Below are 25069 nucleotides of genomic sequence, written 5' to 3' on the forward strand. Positions count from 1 at the left end.
TGTTCATTCAGAGTTTAAATAAAACCTGTTGCCTTGAAGATAACTTCTGACATACTCTGAACTGAATCAGCCTAAGCAACATTGAGTTAAAAATTTCCAATGTTTCATCTGATGCCATAACTTGTTCTTCACAAGACACTTCTTGTGTCAATTGAATTACTCCCAGTTTACACCAAGGAACACATTGAAATGCTGCTACATACAATTCTCATCAACATGCTGAAGACAGCTTTCTCATAAAATCAGGTGTCCTGGGTTCAGCAATAGCAGCCATTTTTCTCCTTCTTAGTAGCTGGTGCAGCGCTGTGTTTTTGACTTTCATCCTGGGAACAGCACTGATAACACCGCTGATAACACTGATGTTTTTAGTTGTTGCTCAGTAACGTTTAGTCTGACCAAGGACTTTGAGTCTCATGCTCTGCCAGGGAGGAGGGGAAGCCAGGAGGAAGCAGAGAGAGGACACCTGACCCAAACTAGCTACAGAGGTATTCCATACCACAGCACGTCATGCCGAGTATACAAACTGGGGGCAGTTACCCAGAAGGGCTAGATCACTGCTCGGGTCAGGCTGCGTATCAGTCAGCAGGTGGTGAGCGGTTGTGTTCTCTCCCCTTGTTATTTCCCTTATCATTATTATTATTGGTGGCAGCAGTAGTGATTTGTGTTATACCTTAGTTACTGGACTGCTCTTATCTCAACTGGTGGGAGTCACATTCTTTCGATTCCCCTCCTCATCCCTCTGGGAGCCGGGGTGGGGGGAAGGAAGGGGGAAAGAGGGGGGAGTGAGCGAGCAGCTACGTGGTTCTGAGTTACTGACTGGACTTAGACCACAATATCAGGTTAAGCCATGGGCATGGCTATCCAGAAAGCCAAGGAAGGACAATGGGCTCAGGGACAGCATTGCTTTTTTCAGTTTTGGTGTTGACTATCTTCCCCCTCCCTCTCCATTTCTCACTAGAAATGATTTTATTTCAGATCAATATTTCCAATACATTTACCTCTACAGTGAGTTTCTGTTTCAAACATAAAAATAAGAAATAAAAATGCCTCATACAACTTTCCTGCTGGAGTTTAAAATTCCCTGGAAAGAAATACAAACAGATTACAACTTTCTTTTACTAGGTCACTGCCTAAATATCTGCTTGACTTGCAGCACATGCTGTGTTTGTAGGCATGGCCCAATATTTTAATTTCTTCAGGCCTCTTTTCCTAAAGATCAGGACCTAGCTCCTGATTAGATGAATAAGCATTAACGTCTCTCAATCTTCAGCTATGGAAAAAAGTCCTACATGCAGGAGATGAATCACCCCATTTAACTAAGTAAAAGTTTTCTTAGCACAGAAACCAGGGAAAACTATATGTATAAAAAGTGAAATAACTGTCAAAGACTGATTAAAAGTAATCTCCAATCTCTCTGAAGAATTAGTAAATATAGTGTTAACTTGGCTTATGGAATATAATTTTTCTTTCTTAAAATAAACAAGCTTTGTTGCTTATTCCTATCCTTTCTATCATCCTTTCCCTTCACAATACAAATCTCACCCTGTCCTCTGTGTTTAAGCACAAGCACAGAAGCACAGATCAGCCACAAGCTCCCGCAACAGTGAGTGCACCACCGTCAGCTCCCAGTGTTGAATGCAAAGTCCCTCACTTCTCTTATTTGAAAAGGGCAGTAAAGCTTTAGGTAAAAATGACAAGTGTTGGGGTGTCTAATATGGCTTTAAGTAAACTGTTCTAATACTCATTAACATTCTATGCTTTTTCTGTGCTTAGATTCAACTGCCAGCTTCCAGTGTTTTGACTAAAGAGCCTAGTTAGATCTACCACCATCTGGAGTTATCTTCTGCTACGGGAGTTTGTAAACTGAGATTCTTGAATAAAGAATAAAACCCCAGAGTTTCATATAAATCACTTTTGGGGACTCATCAGCTTGGGATCACCTGAACACCATATTTCTAGATGTTTTCCAGCTTCTCAGGATCCTTTAGGAACGTGGACACAAGAACCAGAAACAGTAACAGTCTCGCAGCACCCTGCAGCTTGGCTCAACATTCACAAGACCACATGTCCACAGCCTCACACCAAAAGAATAATCTTACTCAATACTGAATTGTAACTTTGAGACATCTTTTTCCAGTCTCACCATTTTCAAAGTCAGTCTACCACTTAGCAGACATGACCTACATACCTTTTCCCCAAAAAATATTTGGTCTTTCTTTTGCCATCTCTCAAGTATGCTATTTAAATGACCACACTCTGCCAAGAAGGAAAAATCCATGTCTGTGTCTAATCTGTGGGGTCATTTTACTCCATTCTGGAACACTCCTAAGGGAAGTGTCACTGACAAAACTCTTGTTTTATTCCTCAGCTCTCCATACTTCTCTGTGGCTTTCTTTAGACACAAAACCTAACCTCACAGCAAACAGTCCTGTCAGCCACCACTGATCCACAGATGACCGGGACCAGAACACTCAGGAGGAGGAAGCAGGGCAACACTGATTAACTGGCCATAGCTATATTTTTTTCCAGGGATTTAAGGCTTCTTTGACAGCAGTCTAATCCATTAACAAAGTAAGCAAAGTCAAAGTCCTTTATTCTTTTGCTTCACTAGAAGATGAAAGCACTGCTTATTTTTTTACCCTGGAGAATAATAATCGGGAGGTGATGCGCTCATTTGACACATCCCTTGGTTTGCATGCAGATCGGGTATCGGCAGGAACAGCAGGCTTCCCCAGAACATATGTGCAAATATTCAAGAATAGCAAACAACAAGGATAAACATAGTTGGAGCAAACAGCTTTGCTGAATAGAAGTGAATGTTTGCAAATGCTGCTTTGCAGTATTTGACCTGCACTAATGAGCCCTCTGTATTCAATAAGCTGGTCTTTCACAAAAAGAAAGATTTCTGGTGAAGGGCATACTCCTTTAGTTTCCCTATGGGTCTTCAAAAGTGGTTTTGAATGAGCGCCTCAGAGACAACACGAGGTCATATATCTTTTGCATATAATTCCCCAAAGCAACCAGCTTTAACGTGTATCCTTGATGGAACTCATATTTACTAATTATAGTCATTTATCAAATGAATTCACTGAGCTTTAAGGCTGTATTAGCATTAGAATTTGACATTGAACTATATGCTTTTCAACTTCCAAAATTTGAACATGGTCTGACTAATATATATTAGTGATGTGTCCCTAGCATGGTACACTGGAATCTCTGTCAATTGTAGGATGCTTGTAAGTTTGAGGGAAGCACTTCCATATTTTCCAAGATTAAGCAAGAAAACTTGAGAAAAACCAAACCAAAACAAATAAAAAAAAAATAATCCCCTACAGCCAGCACTAGAAATCTACCTTCAATAAAAGAATAACAACATTTTTCCAAAGGAGCAGTGGCTTAGAACAGATGCTGCCAAGATGAATGATTAATGCACATTAATTGTGGTAAGGAGTTTTCAATTTCAAGTGTTTTCAAATGAAAACAAACAAAAAACCCACCAACCACAAACCCACAAAAAAAAAAATAGAAGATTTGATAAAGAAAAAACCTACTCCTTCCATTCAAGTGCCTTTTAAATCTTTTTTATCCTTCTGAAAAACAAAAGAATTTGCATTTAAGTGACATTTTTAGTAAAACACATGGTCCACAGTGCTGGAATCAATTTCTGACTTTTCAATTGCCAATTTATCCCCATCCAACAAAAAAGGAAAAAAGGGAAATGGGAAGGATACAGTCTGGGAAGAAAGCAGCTTACAGCCAGCCCTAGCATACTAATAAACAGACTAAGCAACCCAGAAAGACTTTCTCTTTGGTAATACTGGTTTGACAGTACTTGTTATCAAGTAATACTTGACAACAGCAGTTGCCAAGGAATGAAAGCAACATCTGGTCAGGAAGTTTGGAATGGGGTTTCATTCATTCTCAGCTTTCAGAAATAAAAGACTTATGCTGGTCAGAAAAATGTTTTAGTCTGCATTTTCTTTTATCTGCATGTAGGTTTGCAATGGGGAAAGGACAGAAAATAAGATGTGAATGCCAAAGCCAGACATTCTCCTCATAAAGATTCACACAGAATATAAACACAAACACCCATAACCAACAAGCCACTGAGTACTGCTGCCTACCTGGAGAAAGAAGCTGGGACTCCTGCATCATTGGTTTGTGTGCAAAGCGCACCATTGCCAGAATTGTGTTAAGTGCAAGTAACATTACGTACATGCCGATTACCACCCAGCTCCCCCTGGAAGAGACCATTCACCTGGGCAGCACTCAAGACGCGCACACAGAAACTCCAAAACCAAACAGGGGACATCCTTCTTTTCTGCCTTTCAAGAATTGTCTCTAAACTCAGATGTGAGGAAACTACCTCATTTATCCATGAGAACACTGAAATTTTTAAGTCAATCTCTGGTTAGGGTAAAGGTTAGAGAAGACATTTTTTTGGTTTATTTAGGTGTCAGTCCCTTCACTGTGAAGAAGTTGGGAGATTTATCTTTTTTATATTACTTTTTAAGGGGTGACTGATGCCCAAATCCACCACTGGAATCTAAAGAGAAGATCATACCATTACAACTAACTAATCCAAACCCCCCAAATCAATGGAGAATGGGGAACATTAGTGTAAATGGAAGATTACCAGCTGCACTTACAATATGCAATTAGAAGACTTCCGCAGACTGGCACTTATGGTCCACAGACCAAACTCTGGTGGGGAGGAAAACTGACTTTGTTGTCAGAGGAACCCAGATGTGCTTCATGCCCAACACATTGCTGATTGTTTCCTTAGTAAAGAGAATGTTACATCACTAAAGCTTTTACATTGAATCTGTAAGCTTTTCCTATTGCTCATTCACAAGAAACAAACTGCCCATAGAGACAGCAATAAAGCCTCAGACATAGGAAGTCACAATTACAAGTATCAGTCTCCATGAAAGATATCAGGTGTCAGCTTCAACAGGAACTTCTCAACTGCCTTGACAGAACCACAGGAAGACAGTGTCCCCATTCTCAATGCTAAATTTAGTCAAGACACAATGTACCAAGCAAAGCCTGGCCAAAGATTATATACAGCTGAATCTGCCAAGTTACCTAGTCTGAATTGTGAGCAATTAAATGAAGAAAACTTGAACTTTGATATCCATAGCAAGTGCTCTCTGTATAAAGTACAAAAGCTGAAACTGCCCCAGATTTCATATATTTTGTTTCCATAGAGACTTTTTATAGTTCTGCACAAACCACAACACTACTTCCTCAGCCCAGCCTGCAAAGCAAACTGTTGATTAACATAAAGGAAGATAGGGCCTCTTCTAATTGGCTTAAATCAGGAGAGCTCCCACTGGTAATGAAGCCAAATGGCCCCCAGGCCTGAATTTTATACATCCAAGGTAAAAAAAAAAAAAAAATTAAAATAAAAAATCAAGCAATTTCAGGAAGAGTGCACAGCATCACGAGTTTCCAGCACCTGAGTGCACCCTCCAAAACACTACAAGGAAGAAGTGTACCAGAAGATGCAGAGATGTGGATCAAGGCTGGAAAAGTGAAGCCATGCCTATATAGAAGGTGAAGAAGCAGCAGCTGCCAGATTAAAATGAAAAGGAGATTGAAGTAGAAGGATGAAGTTAATACAAAGCTTAGCTCCAGTATGCACCATTTCCAGGTTGCCTAAATTTCTCTCTCACTGCTTGGTATCACTCCATCATTATATGGTCAGATTTAAGGCCTGCTGAAAACAAGAGGAGCCTGAAATTAGGGATTTGAAAATTTGTATCAAGGAATATGTTTGAGCAGAAAATCTTTTTTGCCATTATTTTTCTTAGTTGTTTCCTTTCAATAACGGCAACCAAATAATAAAGGGTACTAAGACTATGCTATATACAACAAGCAGCATTCCTGGTGGAGCAGCAGCAGCTCTGGAAAGATAATGTCATCAATCAGAGAGAAAACAAACTTGCTTTGTCCAAAGTGTCAGCGTTGGACCTTGCTTGATTTTTCAAATGAATCTTTTCAAATTAAACCTTCAAAGAGTGCAAGAAGAATATTTATTGCAAGCATTACTCAAAGTCTAGTGTTTCTTGAAAACAGATTTAATTAAATAGTGAGCTCCAATAAATATATCAAATAAATAATTTCTGTTTGAGAGACACAGCCAGAAACCAGAATGAAACCATTGAAAACAAACATGAAAGAGTTATGGGAAACCTCTTAAACTTAATTTTAATAACCAGCTCCTAGTTTCAAAGCATTCTTGTGTTCTTCAGAAAGAGATGATTATTCTTTGGACCCATCTTCTACAGGAGCACATCATAAACCTGTCACGGAACTTACCACACAGCACATCTAGGGACAAATTTCTATTTCTAAAGAAGTCGGGGTCAATTCTCTTACCCGCCCCTGAGTCAGACTGTACCTACAGGAGAGTGTCTTGAGGGGTTAAACCCATAGGGTTGTATGCTGTTTACCTCTGCCTATTCTTACTTCTGTGCTGCTGGTATATCAAGAGTTTCATTTAAACTTCACTCCCATGTCTTTGCTAATATACTGGTTTAAATTCTCAGCTTCACCAGCTCTAGGTGCTATCACTAGGGAAAAAAGAAGGGAAAAGATGAATAAGAAGAGCCAACAACTTCTTCGTGCACCACAGCTGAGCTAGTGCTAGAGGTGCATTAAATGTGGCAGATTAAACTGTTAAAAACATTCCCTTTAGTGGAATATATGTGAATAATCGGTGATATCCTTAAAATCTCAGGACCCTGAGTTAAGCCTGGACTTTTAAAGCTCTTGAAGCAAGAGGAATCAATACTCAATTCACAAAGATTTTAGTCTCCCCAGGCTCTCCTGTCCCAAAGCATTGCACCTCAAACAAGCACACACATCTGAAATCCATACATTAGCACATGCAGCATTATTGCCCAGAGTTAAAACAGCATGTCACTGCCAGACCCCAGGCATGACCAAACCCTGGACTTCCAGGAGTCACCCTGCATAGGTTGTCCCTACAGTGGTGGCACACAGCAAGACCAACCTGCACCACTTGTTCACCCACCTTTACACACTGGGGGCATTCAGGGTACCAGCTGACTTGCATTAGGGAAGACACACAGTGGCTCTGTTGTTACCAACTAGCCTTCACAGAGATAACAGATCAGATTCACAAGGCTAGGTGAAAGCACATACCTATTTTCATGCAGCTCCCTCAAGCAAAAAGATCTTCAATGCAGAGCAGCCAGCCATTCAGTGAAGTCTTTCTGACCTTGTGCATGTGGGACTATTCAATTTCAGTTCAATTTATATATAAAGCCTCCTTAACAGAAAAGATTGCCAAGTCCATAAAATTTTTAACTGCATTTCACCCTGGACAGAATAAGGCAGTCAGTGCACACAGGTTAGGACCTGAAGAGTTTAGAAACGCATCATCACAGAAATACTCTTTGTGTTGTAGGAGTCTCACCTTGATGTCTTTTTTTTAAAGGTAGGACTAAAAAAATTATTCTTAACAAAAGCTTTATTATTTAAATTGAATTTAAATTATCCAACCTTTATATGGTTGGATACCAGGGAGAAAAAATATTGTAAACACAACTTGACCATGCAAACACATGGAAAGGTAAGGGGTGGCAGAGGTGGTGCAAATAAATTACCACAGCTGAAATTGCTGTAAAAAAATTAAAAATAAATCTTAATATTCTACTGTCACAGGACAACCATCCCTCCAGAAACAGTGGCAGAAAAAGGAGCAGATCTTATAACAACTTCCAAAAGTTCCTGAGTTTATAGACGTAACATTATAGCTGCAGAAAAGTGTCTATGTGTAAGTAACCAAGAGGAAAAACACACTAATCTGTGGGGCATGAGATCTATTGGGCTTACTCAGATAGCCTTCAGGTCTTAAGAACAGGTCTTGAAGCAAAACATATTGTGAGTGAATGGAGACCAGACTGAAAAAAAACCAATGTGTGTTAATCACAGGGAATTTGCATTTGACCGACCCAACATCTTTCACTGTCAAAAGAAGCAAAGGAGAGCCGGACACTGTAACTTTTACCAAAGCAGTAGGTTGTATTTGCAATAATTACTTCCCAATTACTTCCTAACAAGGAGAACAGTTGTACATAGATGACATTTGCAAATTACACCAACTTTGTCGGCTTTAACAGGAAAGCAGAGGACTAGAGCATCATGTGGGTATGGATGACATTGAGTAGTCAATTAACAGCAGTGAAATTTAGATTTACAGCAAAAATAGATTCATTTGGGGATAAAAGCTGAATTTCCATTATAAGCTACAAGCTTGTAGTTGGAAATGTTTGAGGAAGAGATGTGGATCCTGAATTATCATAATAAAGCCACAGAAAAGGTCACTGGTATCTCAGAAGAGGATCACAGTGACCTTACTCCAGAAGACGGACATTCAGCCCCTGGAAGTACAGTAGTGCTAGATACCTCGTACAAAGCACCTGTGGGGTATTTATGCAAGATTTATGTAGTTCAAGCACAATTTAGAAAAGATGAGCTCATTCTAGAAGAGAGTAGGAGGAGGATTCGTAGCATGGTTTAAGTAATGGAAAAACTGCTTTATAAGAACTCAATGAGCTGGGTTGATTCAGCCTGTCAAAATGAAGGCTAGGAGAGGATGCAATCCCTTTGTTTCAGGATTAAACAGTAAAAAGAGAAGAACAACTATTGGAGCTAAAACCAATGCTATAGAAAAGAGACACTGAATACACTTGTGCTGGAAGTCAGAAGGCAGGTTTTAGCTCTCAGAGGAACAGGGCTCAGGGACAACTGTGAAAGGAAAATCCAGTCTGCCTGGCAACAGCCTGTTCATTTGGCAAAAGGCTTGTACTATGTGCCTGTGCTGGTAGAGAAACCTGCTCACAGGCCTTGGTTCCTAAATCTTTTAAAAAAGGAAACATTTGGAGAGTGCACTAAACTTTCAGAGGACTACCAGACAGTTACTGAATTCCCCAGACAGCAATTCGCATCACAGTCCTGCAGCCAGTGTGGGCAGCCTTAAAAGCAATTACTTTTTTTTTTTTCTCTCTTCTTTTTTTTTTCTTTTTTTTTTTTGTTGTTGTTTTCGCACAGTTTGCCTGGCCAGCCCATAAAAGGAGGAATTACTACAGTGAAAGAGAAATTGATTATGCAGATAGTACTGTCCAATGCAGGAGGGAAACAAGCTAGAAAAAAATAGAGCAGAATAAATTGTTCTTGCAATCTAAGTGAGTAACATTTAAAGAAAAAACTCCAAGCAAAACACCCAGGAGATAAAAAAGAGAGAAGGGCAAAGTGGCCTTTTGCTTTTTTTTGGTCTTGTTTAAATTTTCCACCGTCCTTTTATACCTAAAGGCACACTTACGGGATTGAGGAGATTTTTTTCCCCCCAGCATGAGCATGAGTATTTTGGGAAAACATTGGCAAATAGCACCCCACCCCCCCCCAAAAAAAAAAAAAAGAAAAAAGGCTGCAAAGGCTGTTTAGATGAAGAATCAATCAATGAAACTGTTCAGTAGAAATACTTACCTGCATCCTGTCTGAGATTGACATGGGAAGTATTAATATTGTATGTGCTCATCTAGTGGATAAGATAATCGAGCACCATCAAAATGCAAAACAGGCCCTACAACTTCTCCAGCAGTAAATAAATAAATAAATCTACTTTTCCATCTGAATTCCCTTTCTCCTGCAATGCCATCTACAGGAAACCAGACAGATAAAAGGGAAGGCAGAGACAAAGGGATGAGGTGACTGCGGGTACTGGCTGAAGCCGAAGATCCCCCCAGACCCTGCTAATGAAATGAATTGGGCTTTCCAATTTCTGAAGCAATTAGACGAAGAGCAAGCCTTGGCTCTGACACCTCACTGGTACTTGCATAATAAATCGCGTCTGAACAGCAGATGACTCAGCAAGAGGATTTCCCATGACACCTTTCTAAGAAAGGTACCGTGTCTCTGTGCTATGGGTCTCAGGCTGCTGAAGAAATTTTCATGAATTGCATCTCTCCTCTTACGATTTAAATCTGCAAACACATGAAAGAAAAATCCTTAAGACATCCAAAGTTTGACAGGGGGAACAGAAGAAAAAGAAAAATCAGGAACTGAAATTTTCAGCAGGCACCTCCAGGCAAAGCAGCTCAGTGTCAGATGGGAATTTTGTTAGGGAAATATTTAGACCCCAATTCTCACCCTCATCCAGACAGTCTCCTTGCTGGGACCCTGGGTACTCAGACAAACTAGCTGTAATTCAGGTCACTAATAATTTCTTCTCAAAGGAATTGTGTTTGTGAAAGACCAAGACTTTGAGACACTGGGAAGACTGACACTTCTGCACACTCAAGGTTACGCTTTTCACCATGAGCTTCAGCCTTGTTCTGTGCAGCAGCAAGGACCACAGTCACTAGCTCTTAATTCCAGAAGGGCTAACACAAAAATCAAACGGTGCCAAAACTTCAGCAATAAGTTGGCCACATATACTACAGAGTACTGTATAAAAAAATACTTTTTATCCTGCACAGTATTTAAACTCTTCCTCTTATATCACAGCTCCCAATACTTCTAATGTAGACATTTTATCAGAGGGCTTAAGCTTTCTCAGAGTTCCCCTGGCCTTTAAAAGTTAATCTCAGTCAAACTGGAGGGAAAAACTGAACAAAACCAAAACCACTCCCACACAAACAAGAAAAGAAAAACTTTCAAAGGTCTTCGTGAGAAAACAGCTCGGAGTATTTTGTTTTGACAATCACTGGTTGTAGATTTTTTCCTGAAAATTTAGAGAACATTTTTAATCCATAAGTTTGATGAAACTTGCCATAAGTAAGGCTATGTTAATAAAACTTGATGCTTCTTTTAAAAGGTCTGAGCAGAAATGGGAAAAAAAATAAAATGCTATTCGGGTTTGGACGCTGCCTGAATTTTTCACTGGCATAACAACTTTAAAGGACCTTATAAGTAGCACACATTCAAGTGAATTTGCTTTTTTGGCAAAAAGTTGAAGAAAAGATAACTTCCTCTGGTAAAGGGAAGAGAGCAAAAGCTCTGAATGTGCTGCTGTAACACAGACTCCTGTGACTGACAGAAATCTCAATTCTGCATGAAATCTATTGTTCAAGGATGGGCTTGCAGACAGTTCACTTAAAAGCAGGAAAGTCTTACCTTTTGTTCAAGGACAAGTGTTACCCAGACATCAAGAACTGAGAGAATGAGCAGCCCTGGTTCTGCACAGCCAGAGTACAGAGTGCAGCTGGGGTCTGTGGATGACTGACAATTTTAGGAAGACACGTTGCATCAATTTTATGAGGATCTTCAGCACTTTCATCAAAAAAAGAAAAAAGTCATGCTTTCTGCCAGTTAATATAGTTTACTTTTTGTTTGTGTGTTTTTGGTGAAATTTATTTGCAGTAGAACTTGCAGACATTAGTTGCCTACAAGAAAGCAGCTCTTCCCAACATCTACTCTATAGCTACACCTAGGCAAGGGTCCACCAGAGGTAGGAGGATGGATTGGGATGTAGTTATAAAAATATCACCTTTACAAACAAGAACTTAGAAAGCCTGCTGGGAAGTCTCTGCCAAAGGTGTGACAGCTCCCAAGGCTCTACTTACGAAATAGTGCTTTGTATTTCAGAAGGTAAATGGAAAGCCTGAGTCATCCCGAATCAGCCCTACTTTTCAAGAACAGAGTCCTGATCAATATTTTTTAATGAGAGTCACCAAAATAACAGTCCCTAGTTTCTCCTTTTCCAGGTGAAACTTGAAACATTCAATTTATCACTGCTGAAGAGGATTTGTGTACCTGCTGATTATAAGCACAAATGCTATTCCCAAATTTTTCTTCAACAATCCCCAGAAATCTATCTCCTAAAATGGGATTTCTGTAGTTCTTACAGAAGCAGCCATCAGGAATTTGAAAAGTACATTAAGTGAGAAAGACTACTTTACATCCTCTAATTTCTAAACTCATAGAGCAGCTCCTGGGTCACCGCCAGCTCCCCACCAAGAACACAACAGGAACCTTCCAATGCCTCTCCCTTGCCCTTCAGCTTTCAGGCTTTATTGATGCAATTGCAATCAGAAGACGTCCATGTATCAGCCACATGCCAGCCTCAGTGGCACAGCAGTGGTGACGGTGGTGCAGTGGCCATGTACTGACACAGCGCACCAGACCATGCTTAGGAGCACAAGTTCCTTCTTCCTGCAGGGCCGATTGTATCGGATTTCTTTTCTCATATAGGCAACATCTATCTCCTCTTGTTTATAATAACAATTATTAATGGAAAAAACTCCCACAGAGTTCAGATAGATTGCTTTGGTTCCCCTCACTAGTTTGCAGGATGGTTGTTCCACCTGCTCTAAGCTTGGCAATATCCATGTCTCTTATCTTCCCATCCAAAACGCCAACTCCTTTCACCTTCTGTGTTGAAGCCAATTTGAACCAGTGCTACAGAAACAGGCACCAGGACATCTGTAAGTGTAGTACAGAGGCAGATAAATCTTTCATAAAGCAGCTACTCTGCTGCACAGACCTGACCACAGGCTCTCCCAGCAAAGCCACCCCTACATGGAAGAAAACATCTCTTCAACTTGCAACCCCAGGGGTGGCAAAGGTTGTTTTCTATAGTGAGTCTCAAACTCACAAATGCTTTTGTTCTTTTAAAGCATAAAACAGCTAATCAATTTACAGAGACATAGATGATGCCTCATCCCTAAACAGCCTAAGCTCTCCCAGGCTCACAGAGGAACACTGTATTTGTGGCCCACACGCGTGACTCTGACCTACAGCTATGCGCAAGCTGGGGGATTTTAAATCTACTGGGACCCAATTGTGTAACTGCAGTTCATTCAAGTATGCACTACAAACTAGTGCTGACAGTAATATGAAGCCCTAAATATTCAATAACACTAGTACATCATAGTGCACAATTCTCAGAATGAGCCAAGACTGTTTTAATTTGTTCTGTCACAAAACGAGAACAGTGAAAATCAGAAACTACTGTAATAAGAACGAACTAGAGCTACTGCTTAAAATAGATAAATTTGAACCCAATTTTTATCCTTTGTAGAGTGGCTTTCAGAGAACTCCATATTCAGGGGCTAAGTTTAGACTACTGCCATTGTTTTTAAATCTGTTCTAGAAACTCCTCTATGCATATGGAAGAGTTTCAGCAAAATACAACAGTTATGTCAACAAAAGACTGGCAACTGCTGCAAAGCCATGATTATCTCCTAAGGTTTGCAGAGTGGTTAATTTGCCAAAAAGCTCATTAGAAGTAATTCCAGCTACTAAGCCAGAGAAGGGTGGTCTCTGTGAGCACTGGGACTTTGAAGTGGATTCAAAAGAAACAGGTTCTCCAAAAAGAGAAAGCAGAGGTTCAGCTGCAGGGGCTAGGAGCAGGCTTACACCTGCTTCTCAGCTAGACAGGCACTGGCATCTGGGGGAAAGAGGCACCCACCTCCTTCTAGGTGGAAAAACATTGGAGAGATGCTTTGATTCTGCGGACACTGCTATTTTTTGGCAATCCTTTATCTACTAGCAGAAGAGAATGCTGTATTCCTTCACTGGGAGAAAAAAGGACAGCAAAAAATGCAAGATAAATCATACTCAACACTATTCTTAATCCATTCCGCTAAAAAGATGGCTAGACCAAAAGATGTCCATGTACTAACCTTGATTAAGAGGTTATTTGTGCCCAGTATACTAAATAAAATAAATTTCAAGAACAGATCAGCCTTAAAAAAATATTACTATTGCTTGACTGCCAACATCAGAGCATAGTTTGGCTTTTGGCTAAGCCAGGAGAGAGGCAAGAAGAGAGTTTAAGTAATTCAGAGCACAACTTCCTTTTGGAAGGTTACTTTAAAAATCAAAGGTCACAGTATTGTCCTAAGTAAAAGGTTTTTGTAACTCATGCTCCATTTTCATTCCATGAGCCTTTAGACACGAGATTTTTCTGATGGCTTACTCTATGCTTAGTACATCTCCAAGCTTTCCAAACTCCCAAAGTAAGTTGAGGGGAAAAATTTAACCCTAAAGGATGTCAGCACTCAGCTTTCAATTACTGCTGGAGAAAAGGCGCTTTGCAGGTGATTTGCTCACTGCAAATCTTTGCCTAGGCAGTCCCTGATGTCAAAAAGTACCAAATGAGACTTTGCAAAGTGCCTGTAAAAGAGGACATGGCATCACAAGTCACAGGTTTAGGCTTTTCTTGACTGGAATTAGCACTCTATTGTAAGGTCTCTGAGGAAATATCAGCATGTTTTGCAAGCATTTCCATTTAACTTGAAAACCCTTTCCACTCACCACACCATGTTAGGTTAAACTTGCATTTTAGCACTGGAGAAAATGGAGCCAACTGAGAAGAGCACTTAAAGAGCTGCCCTAAATAAATAAATAAATAAATAAATATTCCTACACAGTTTTCTCTTGAAGAATGATGGCTCAGCAGCACTGCCCTGGTTGGATGTCACTGTAAATCTTCATAAGGGCTACTCTTTATATCAGCCCATATCATAGTTTCAAGGAACAACAGCTGATGTAGCTGTACTGTTAAGTTACTGGGGTTCATGGTGATGTGACTTGATGGTAGCAGTGCCAAAGGAAGTCTTGGTTTGGTCACCACAGTGCACAGGGCTTTGTGCCTGTGCTTATGGAATGGGAGTCAGCACAAGTATATCAATTCCTGGTCATCAGCTACTTCAGAGGAGCCATAGGGCACACAGGTCTGGTAGGATGTGGAAGAATTTCTCAGATATTTTTTTTGGTGTGGAGAGAGAAAAAAACAAAACAACAAACAAAAAAAAAACCACCCCAAAACACTAAACAACCCACCAAACCCCAAACCCACAAGCACTGAAAGATGAGGTTAAGTGCAATGACAGCTTTTTCAGCCCAATATCAAGCCTGGCACAACAGCCCAGATCCAGCACTTCTAAGTTCTGTTATCTTTAAAGAATGTTAAAAAAAAAAACAAAAAAAAAAGAAAACCCAACCAAAAAACAAGACTAGGTTTTTGTATTCTATGGGTGTGAAATGCAAATGCAAGCAGCTAGAAAAGTTTCACAGACTGTAATGCCTTTGCAAACAGCCCCCAAGGCTGATTTTTCACACATTGCTGGTCTAAAAACAATCTCTATTCAGAAGAGTTATTCCTTAGGGCTTGTAATAAAATTTTTTAGCCATATCTGATTCAGTGCACTTTTAATCCCATAGGAATGGCTGTCATTTGAGGAACTTGTAATGGATGAGAGGAGAGCCTATGCCCCATTCTTACAGGCGAGGAAAAAGAAAGACACCCAAAAAACCCAGCAAAGCCTAGCAGTGTAATTCACTCAAGATGGTTTATACTTTAACATTCTACTTCATTGCACTTCATTGTCATTGAGAAGAAGGTTTCGAACATTCCCCTCAAACACCTCCTTCTATTAGTAATTGTTGTGGACACAAAACACATTTTCTTATTGTCATAATACAGCAAACTGTTTTACCTGCAGCCTCTCAAATCTCCCAAGCCATCCTGGTCATTCAGTTGTAAGGAAAAGCATTGTGTCCTTGAGCTCAAAGAATAGGCAGCATGCAAATAAATGAAGCAGACGCAATATAGCTCTTACTCTAGGTAAAAAGTAGCAGCTGGTCATGTACACAGGGATTCTTTTTCATTGTGAAACATTTCAAGACATAACTGAAGTTTCTCCATTAATATTTTAGTTCAGAGAAGGGGTATGCTTTAGAAGCAAATCTCCTACCCATTCTTCTTTACCACACTTTTGTCTGGACCATAGAGCAGTCTCTAAGTGCAAGAATTGGTTTCCTGTCAAATGAAACCAGACTGCAAAATGTGCTCCAGGTACACGCTTCTGTTCTTCACTTGCTTATAGGTGTTCCTAGTACAGGACTAGGTCAGAGGTAGTACAAGGCAACTGCAGCACACATGCTACAAAATGCATGTAGTAGGCATCAGCTCCTCAGCACCATATTGTTCTACAGATCTGCTGCTGATGGATTGCCTACTAGGCAGAGCGCAAAGAGTAACTGCTATTAAGTTGAGCTCCTGGGAGGTTGGATACTTCTCTGTGGGATCTCCCAGTAGCAAGTGGCTGAAACCCCATTTATGTATACTCACTTGGAGATCAGTGGGGATTATTCCCCCTACCAATCTGTTCAGAGTTAAATTCTATTCAAGAGTATTCTTAAAGAATAGGATAAAAATTAGGATTAAAAAGAAAATAAATGCAGTTCTATCATAGATGTGTATCAGGGTCCTACGAAAGAGAAGTCTAGCAGGTTCAGAGCTCATGTCAGTAAAGACTTCAATTCCATGTCTACTGGTAGCTGAATATTGGTGTGGATTTCAGTAAAAAGTAGCTTTATAAATGAAGGAATGACAGCTAAAATCTAACTAGAGGCAACAGGACAAACCCCTTAACATTACAGTTTACTATCAGCAATCTCTACTATCAGAATAAATTGCCTAATGAAAAAGACATACATACACACAACTTTATCCCCTGCTAATGTTATGGTATTTTTGCCTTTAATAATGGGATAAATCAGAGCTTTAGGGCATGTCCTACTGTTCAAACAAAAGACTTAGTCTGCAATAAGCTCCCATTATGAGAAGCCAAAGCCACAGTCTCTCCCTGCAGGATCTCTCTCAATGAGGCTATATGTAGACTAAGCCCAAGAACCTACTTGTGGGTCAAGTCATCTTAAACCTGCTGACTAGGGAAAAATGGGGACATTCAGTGTTCAGTTGCCTTCAGCACTTTACAAGATGCCTTCACTTGTCTGATGGGTACAATTGCGCTGAGAGTTCTCTGGCTGACTCTGTGCAAAGCCTTTCACAAACAAACCTGACTATTTCCTGCCTGGTCAAAAAATGGATCAGCAACAGGTTCACTAACAGAATAGGCAAGGATGTGGGGGAAGAGGACATAGTGCAGCAACAGTGCTCAGCAAAGGACATACCACGTCTTTCACTGCAAGGACAGAAGGACCCCGACATCCTGGGACAAACCACAAGATCCACCCACTGCTGCCAGCTCCCTGCTCTTGACCATTTCACAGGGACTTGGCATCTAAGTCAAAATACTCTAGATGCCATGAATCTAAATTCAAAAGGAATAAAACATTTCTTTCTTCTATTTGCCTATGCAATGATTCTCTTGGTTTGCTCGACTCAGGAAAGAACATTATCTCTGAAGCATTCAGAAAATATCAGTGAGGTACAAAAAGATCAAGTAGCCACCCTCAGCTGAGCTATGAAAGCAGCATTTTAGCTCAACCTAAAGGTAGCATATATAACAAAAAGTGGACATTTTTCCTGTGATATCATCAGCCTTAATATATTTTTCTCTTTTTACTTTTAAAGAGCTGCAGAAAAGTAACTTACAATTATCATGTCTTCAATTAAACATGCTGTGGGGCTTTTGAGGGATCCAGCATGAAAATGTTGTCTGAAAAAGAAAATTGACAAGCTGCTAAGAGTTAGTGGTAAGTTAATTAAGTGAAGATTGACAGATTGTGACAAACTATCATGGGATTCCTAGATCCTCTTCTATAGATAAAGTGCTCTAACTGATGATGAAGGTAATGCAAGGGAAAAAGCATCAAAAGCTGGTGTAGCTGGAGTGTGTCATATCAGGATTTCTGTCAAATGAGCCAGAGCTCTTGATCTCCAATATATTTTGTAAAGAAAGCTATGCTCTGAACAAACAGCACACATTGTAAGAGAAAGCAAAATGGAAGCTTTTTATGCAATCAAAAATTTCAAAATCAAAAATGAATTACTGAGCAATTACTGCCCCCCACAGTGGTGAGACTGCTGGCAATGCTTAAGTGTATAGACTTTTTTTTTAAATGATCATTTAAATGATCAAAATCCTCTTTCTCCATAAACCACTTCAGCTGGCTAATAGAAATAAATGGTTGAATGCATTACAGTGGATCGCAGCCTTTCAAGCCATAACCGTCTCCTAAAGTCAGCAGTTTATGAATAAATAAAGTAACAGAGTTCTCATGAAACTTGCAAATAAAGAAACCACCCTACTTAAGATGAGGCTATTCACATGTCAGTAATTACCTCCAAGAATTCAAATACACAGCATCCCAGCTCTGTCATCTCTCAATTTTGACTTTTCCCCCTCCTCCCTCCCACTCCATTGATTAAAAAGTATAGTCTTTTTATTCAATTTGGTTTTGGGAACCTTGTTACATTTAAGAGCATGCAAGACGGGCTCCCTGCATGTCCCACATAGGGAAGTTCCCTCCACCCTGGGCGCTTGGGACAAGGTAAAAAAAAGAATGGGCTCCAACACCACCTCCTACTCCTAGAGCTGCCTGCAGAGTCCCCCTGCAGCAGGAGGTGTTCCTATTTACACTTGTTAAACGTGGAGGTTATGTATTCTACCTTATATCTTTGAACAAATCCACTCTTTTAAAGGATGTGTGGGGACAGGTTTCCTGCCAAAAAAACAAACAAAACCAGTCCTCAAGACAGTGCCTCACCTCCACATTCCCCTTGAAAGCTCTGATATTTCTTGAGCACTGTACAGGTGCTCAGCAAAAGTGTTTGGCTTTAATAAAAAGCTAAGGGGAAAAAAGGTATAAACCTGTCAAACAAACAAACTAGCTATCTAAGGGATCTAGCCAAAAGGAACAAGCCTATTACAGGAATCATTTCTGCACCAATATGTCACTGCACTCTACTCTGTGCATAATTATTACCTAAGTCCAGCCATCCCATGCATTATTAATAGGACTAGCCAACCTCAGGTCCCCATGCAGCCCTAAAGCAGATATATTAAATATTCCCAGCAGCACACAGGCAACCATCCATGATCAGCAACAGACTATACAGTTAAGTCAATGCCTCTTTTTCAAGAGTTTTGTTCTGGTATGATCAACAAGGCTGCTCTCACCCATTGTCCAAACTGCTTTTACTGTCAAACCTGAGCAGCATTTCCTCATTTCTCTATGAAGCATACAACTTTACCCTTTACTGGGAGAAATACAGTCTTGTGTAGATGCTAAAGGGTTCTGGGAACAGAAAACAACCTAAGCAAATTGACAGCAGAAAAACAAGAGATGGTAGGGAGTCAGCGCTAAAGGATTAAAATGGGAGAAGGGGAAGGAAGAACAATGCTCTTACTGCTGCTGAGGGCAGTGGTGACATTTGTATGCTGTTCATGTGTCTGCCCTGGCTATAAACTTGTTACTTAATACAGGCATATTTAAATCAATCTACCAGTTTATAATTCAGCATTACTCAGATCTGGGCAACTACAATTCTTGCCCCTTCTAAATTTGCTTAATACTCCTCTAGTCAGTATTTCTAACTGTTGTGCTTAGTTGTAGAGTGGTGGTTTTCCAGAACTCCACAGCTTTAGTAAAATCCTTAAGTGAAATGCTGTTTTTCCACAAATGTGAAGGCTCTTTCTTATGAGGGGACATGGACCAGAGCCAACATGCTCCAACTGCAGGGAAGGGAATTTCTTTCTCAGAAGAGGATCTGGATCCAAACCATTCCCTCAGAAAACACACAAGTATTACATAAATACATGACATTAGACAGTGCAAATTGTAGTGCTTCTTGCATCCCATGTAAGGTGTGATTATGGGATGATTCAAATTAGCAGGCCTGGAAGTTTAAATGCTTCAGCAGCAAGCCAAGAAAATACCCACAAGTTAGATGTTAGGGGAATATTTGCTATGAAAAAATTCGGCTAGATATTTACAGGGGCAAGCAGTAATAGAAATGTGAATACGCCTTGCAAAAAAAAAAACAAACCAAAACCGAAACAAATTAAAAAAAGTGAGGAAAGGGTGAAAGTCTAAATAATGCCATGATATTTAAAAATGTATTCTTTTCACTGTAGATTACAAAGAGCAGAAAGAACAAGAAACACAGAAGAGATGCCTGTGCTGGAAAGCAGCAGGATGTTTACAGCCTTGCTCGACTGACTGCTGTCAGAGGAGCAGTACGGTATGTTAGATGCACACTACTGTTTTTGTCTAACAGATAGCACACACCTGAAAGACAAAGATATCAAGCTAGCTGGTTGTGGAGGTAGCCTCTTGGGCTCCTGCTTGTTGCTGGGAAGCCTGGAGTATTTGACATTTCCTATCAGTAAATATAAAGCCTGAAAGGTTTCCGAATCACAGTGGGAGGCATGGCAAGTGGATGAGTAGATTTGCTGCAACATATGGTTTGTTGGAGGAGTGAGACACTTAATGTAATAGTTATCAATACCCGCATGTGTATTTCAAATAAGATAAAAGTTAATTAGTTTCAAATTCCATCCTCCTTTTCTGTTAATATTTTTTTTTTTAAATCAGTCTGTGAACTACTGGCAAAAAAATCTAGCACCAAAATCAGGCTGTGTGAGAACTTGAAGTAATCCTCCCAGTGACACTCTTCACAAAACAGCTATCTTGAACTGCTGCTATCATGTTTGTAATTTACAGCACGAAATACAATTTTGTGAATTCCTCTCCCACAGCATGACAAATACCTCCAGTGCAATATTATAAGGGGGCAGGGTGGGAGTGATTCAAAACAGGCTGTTTTCAGTTTCAACAATCTAAAGATGCTATTAGCAGATTACCCAAACAATATATTATTGCTGAACTAAGATGTGCTCAAAAACACTGAGTCATGCTTCTAAATTAAAGAAATTAGTTTGAAATTATAAATATTCTAAATAAACTCCAGCACAGGTTGGGTTCTTTGTCAGTTGCTGTAATCTTCCATAACCCACATTACTCATGTTTCCACTTGTTCCTTGCATGAACAAGGGGTAAAATGTGAAAGAGAGGGGGAGGGGAAAGTGGGATAGAAGTCAAGTTTTGGAAAAATAAAACCAGCAAGTATCACAGTAACATTAAAAGCCTCACCCAAGAGAATTCTTCTCAAAGACATGCTTTTGGGGGATTTTAGTTCAAATTGTGGCCAATGGCAGGGGCATAACCTGCAGTAGATTTGAAGGGTTAGAAAGTATCTTGCTAGGATGTGTAGTAAAATGGGCAAAAATCAAACATCCCAAGGCAACAGTTACTCATACAACTGAAAAGAGCCGGCTTGCAAGCAGCTTGCTGTTTACTGCAGGGATCTTCATTCTTGAGAGTTAACCTTACATTTCAAAGTGTATTTTTAAATCCGTGAGCATTAGACAAAAGACATGGGGGGGGGAATAAAAAAGCTATTTTGGTTCTGCTTTTATTTCTGTGGTTTGTTAGACATTGTGGGAGTGTAGAGAGATAAGATAAGCCAGTCTCAAAGCCTTCTCTTATGTTTATATCCAGCCAGACCTGCTGCTTATCACTCTGCCATTTAACTCCCTCTCTATTAAGAAGAAAAGATGAGGGGAAAAATTAGTCTGGCTGCAGCTCGAACAGCTTCCTTAGAGGAATGTGATGCATGCAGTAAGAAGGGTTGTTTGAGGGAGAACTGTGAGCTGAGCTACTTATCTAAGGTAGCCAGATCTTTGGAGGCTGAAGAGTAGGGCTGGTTATCACAAGAGCACAGCCTGCTACTTTTGTCTCTTTGTCTCCCTTTAGTTTATCTCCCATTTTAAAGCTCAGAGCCCCCATCAATACTCAAAGGATGGTGCACATTTTTGTTTTAGTGGTTATGATTCTCATGCTGTCTCAAGAAGAGGAAAAGGAATCTGGATCTCCACATCTCTCTAGGTTGTCTTGTATTTTTGGTCCAGGAGGTAGGTCTTGAACACACAGAATGTCCTTGCCTGTGTACAGAAGAAACCAGTCCTTTGGAAATGTTTCTCTGTATTTTGCTCTCCTAACAGCCTCTTGGCTAAATCCCTGAAGTTTTGGGAGAGACAGAAAAGCTTTGGCACAAAGGCAGAGGCTGTTCTAGGAATACCTTTGCCCTGAAATGCATTGACCTCTTCTAGCACAGCTCAGCCCTCGCATGGTGAGTTAAAGTCCATCTCACACCTGTGTCCTACTCAAACAGAAAAAGGGATGACCTTAGTAACAAAGGGTTGTCTCTGACACGAAGCTATACTTTGATATTTCACCCATGCTGTAAAAAGGGTAACAAGCAGCAGGGAAGATGGTGGACTGAATACAGGAGGTGGGAAAGTGCCAGTAAGGAACTCTGTTTCAAAGAGAAAGATTTAGGATAAAGATCCTGCTCACTGGTCATGAGCACTGCAGAAATATACAAAAAAAAACCCCCTCAGTGGACAGAAGGTGATTGCAGAGAACCGAGCAGAAATTGGACAGATAAGGTAATAATAATCAACTTTGGTCCCCCTATGATTATTGTCTGTATTGTACTGTCTACTCGTCATCTGGATATGGACACAAATGAAGGAACAGGTTAGGGGTTCCCTTTGACTCAGAAGCAAAGAAGGGAGTTTTTCAGCATGCATCATCACTCTTAAGGAATTCATGACATTCCCAGAAGCAGCAGCTTGCTGCAGACACACTCTAGATTTCCAGGTCTAATCCAGAGCCACACATTGGGGTGTAGAAGTTATGTTCCAGACTTGATTCTGATTTTCTCAAATAGGCAGAATAATAAAGCCATCCATTTTAGGCACTGACGCTAGCTGTATCTCTAGTACACATGCTGGAATTTGCCAGCATTTCTTCTTTCCCTGCTTTACATTTCATTCCTCCCACAGTTCTTTGGCTTCTGAGTAGAACAGATCCCTGCTAGCAATGATGTGCTGGATTGCATCCCTTTAAGAAAGGGCATGCTATCATGGTGACTATGTGTCTTGAAAAGGGGAGTTCTGATAGTCCAGGGTCACTGTAACCAATTACACCATCCAGGTATTCAATGATCCTAACCTTGACACTGAAATAGTGACTGGCTGCATTCTCCTACACAGTCTCCCTATTCCACCTGTTTTTTCAGAGGAAAGAATACATAGACCACCCCTGTATCATAAAAACTATTTCATGCTGTGCACACGGAGCTGCTCTAAGTTACTGTTGGTTTCTGACTAAGCCAAATCCCTGAGGAACAGTCTGGAAATAGGAAATGAGGCTGACAAAGAATTAAGAAAAATTCTGTCCAGGGGAAATATTGGCTCCAGCTTAACGTTTCTAATTTCTCTTTTCATCTTAGTAGCAGCAGTGGGGAAGAAAAGGTCCTTGGTTCTCACACCCTTTCTAATAATAATAATTTTCACACAGCACCTAAAAAAGTCTTAGGCTGTACTAGTAGAAAAATCAAGTAGAGATGACTACAAGAATTCTTGAAGTAGTTATCTCAAGTGAAGTTTGGTACTGTAGCAGCAGACAATGAAGCAACAGAGAAGACATTTTAAACAGAGCATTCAAGCATATGCTTTCTAGTTAAGTAACTGTTCAGGAATCACAAATGCCAACTGAAAAAAAGCTCAGAACAATTATCCACAGGCATGAAAACACATGGTAAACCCTGCCTATGTAACAGGAGGAGAAAGTATTAAGACAACTGTGCCAGGACACACAGATTGGGTCCCAGGTCTATGAGGATTTCAGGCTGGAGGCATCAACACCTGCATCTTCTTCTGGAGCGTGCTCTGACACCTCTCTCAGCCTCACTGTTGTCACAGCAATAGAGAAGATGGCCTACGTCAATAAGCCAAACAACTCATGGCTGTTGTACTCTGCAAACAGCCTCCCATGTTCAGAGAGAAAATATTTAACTCTGGAGCATATTAAGAGGAGGGAAAAGAATCAGCAGCAAGCTACACCCTCAAGCATTCAACTGAGATTTCTGCTTTTTTCAAGTAATCTCTTCAGGCTTGTATTGGCTGGCAACCAGCCCATTTGCCTTACTTATACTTACTCTGGAACAAATAGCTGGTCACAGAGTTTTACTTGGAGGGCAGCTTGAAGGGAAAGTATTTAGCATCTACTACACCTGCTGAGTAGGTATGGTTCTGTGCTATTTCTACTACACATCTTCCAAGTGCAAGGCATTCCACGATCATATGCTCTACTTAACCTGGCATTAAAGATCATTCATCTTCCGCACACAAACCTCCCTGCAATTCCTAGCCTAAACATGTTTCCAGCTTTATACTAACACTGTCTCTCATTGCAAAACACTTTTTTTTCTCCTTCTTCCTCAGTGTTTTCTCTATCAAATAATAATCTCCATCTCTATTACCCTTTCACTTTTGACAGTCTCTATGCCTCCTTCATCCTCTGTCCCACTCTCTTTTGAACAAGCAATAGAAGGACAAGGAGGTTGTCAGGATTTTTTTGCACATAACATCCTGGACCACCTCTGGGGATTGCCTCTTACCTTTGGCTGACTCAGTTCATCTAGAGCGCTCCCAGCTGTGCAGGGTCATGGCCAGGCTGGATAGCAGAGGACAAATCCTGCCAGCAAAGTTGCAGCACATCAAGCAGATCTCAGTAAAATATCACCACCAACCAAGTTCAAAACACAGAAAAGTCTGAACAGCACTATTACCTTTTGTTCAGGGAAAGCAAGCAGCTTGTGAGGCCTTTAAGACTCCCAGACTGCAGATGCGATTGAAAACAGCTGAGGAGGCACAGCCAGGTGAATGAACAACCCCACACTAAACTCTAAAGGGATGCGGTTCTACTTTTCTTTTCTTACGAGGGCCACTTGCCTTTAAGTGACTGATTTTCAATTACATGAAGCATTTGTATCAGTTTGAATTTGCAGATCTGCTGGATTGTAGTAGTTAGAAAGGCCTGGAAGCACAGTAACGATAGTAGAGGTTGCAGCCAGTTTTCTAGACTGCATTGTGCACGGTTACTGTAGAGGAAAGGAGGGAGTTCAGCATGTAAGGATGTATGGATGTATGAAAATTTGTTTAGCAGCTACATTGGTTCTTTACACTAACTTGTCTATTTACCTTTGACTTCAGGAACTCAGTGATCTATGCTTACTGTCACTGCAGATAGATGAATAGAGGATTCCTAATTTTTAGGAACAACTTGGAGTAATTCTGTTTCTTTTAAAAGAAGAATATGACGGTCAAAGATGAGAAAAAAAGGAAAGCCTACAAGAGCTTAAAATTCAACACCTTAACCCAAGTTTTGACTACTACACTTATGGTATGCTTAACCAGCCCATGCACTT

The 25069-nt window shown here is 40.3% G+C and overlaps 1 long non-coding RNA gene across 2 annotated transcripts; it reads right to left on the minus strand.

Annotated features, from left to right (window-relative positions):
• Positions 1–6212: 6212 nt before the first annotated feature.
• On the minus strand, positions 6213–24402 carry LOC133268190 (uncharacterized). Of its 2 annotated transcripts, none has more exons than XR_009742981.1 (3): positions 24260–24402; positions 7174–7300; positions 6213–6578 (listed from the first exon to the last, which is right to left on the minus strand). It is a non-coding gene; the product is annotated as an uncharacterized LOC133268190 (long non-coding RNA). The 2 variants fall into 2 exon arrangements; XR_009742980.1 differs by lacking the exons at positions 6213–6578; positions 7174–7300 and adding exons at positions 17380–17444; positions 18398–18450.
• Positions 24403–25069: the final 667 nt, after the last annotated feature.

The sequence above is a fragment of the Pezoporus flaviventris genome, unplaced genomic scaffold (assembly GCF_033815535.1).
Source record: "Pezoporus flaviventris isolate CSIRO_AGI_PZ_B2104156 unplaced genomic scaffold, CSIRO_AGI_Pfla_v1 ptg000013l, whole genome shotgun sequence".
In the NCBI taxonomy this organism is placed as follows: Eukaryota; Metazoa; Chordata; class Aves; order Psittaciformes; family Psittacidae; genus Pezoporus; species Pezoporus flaviventris.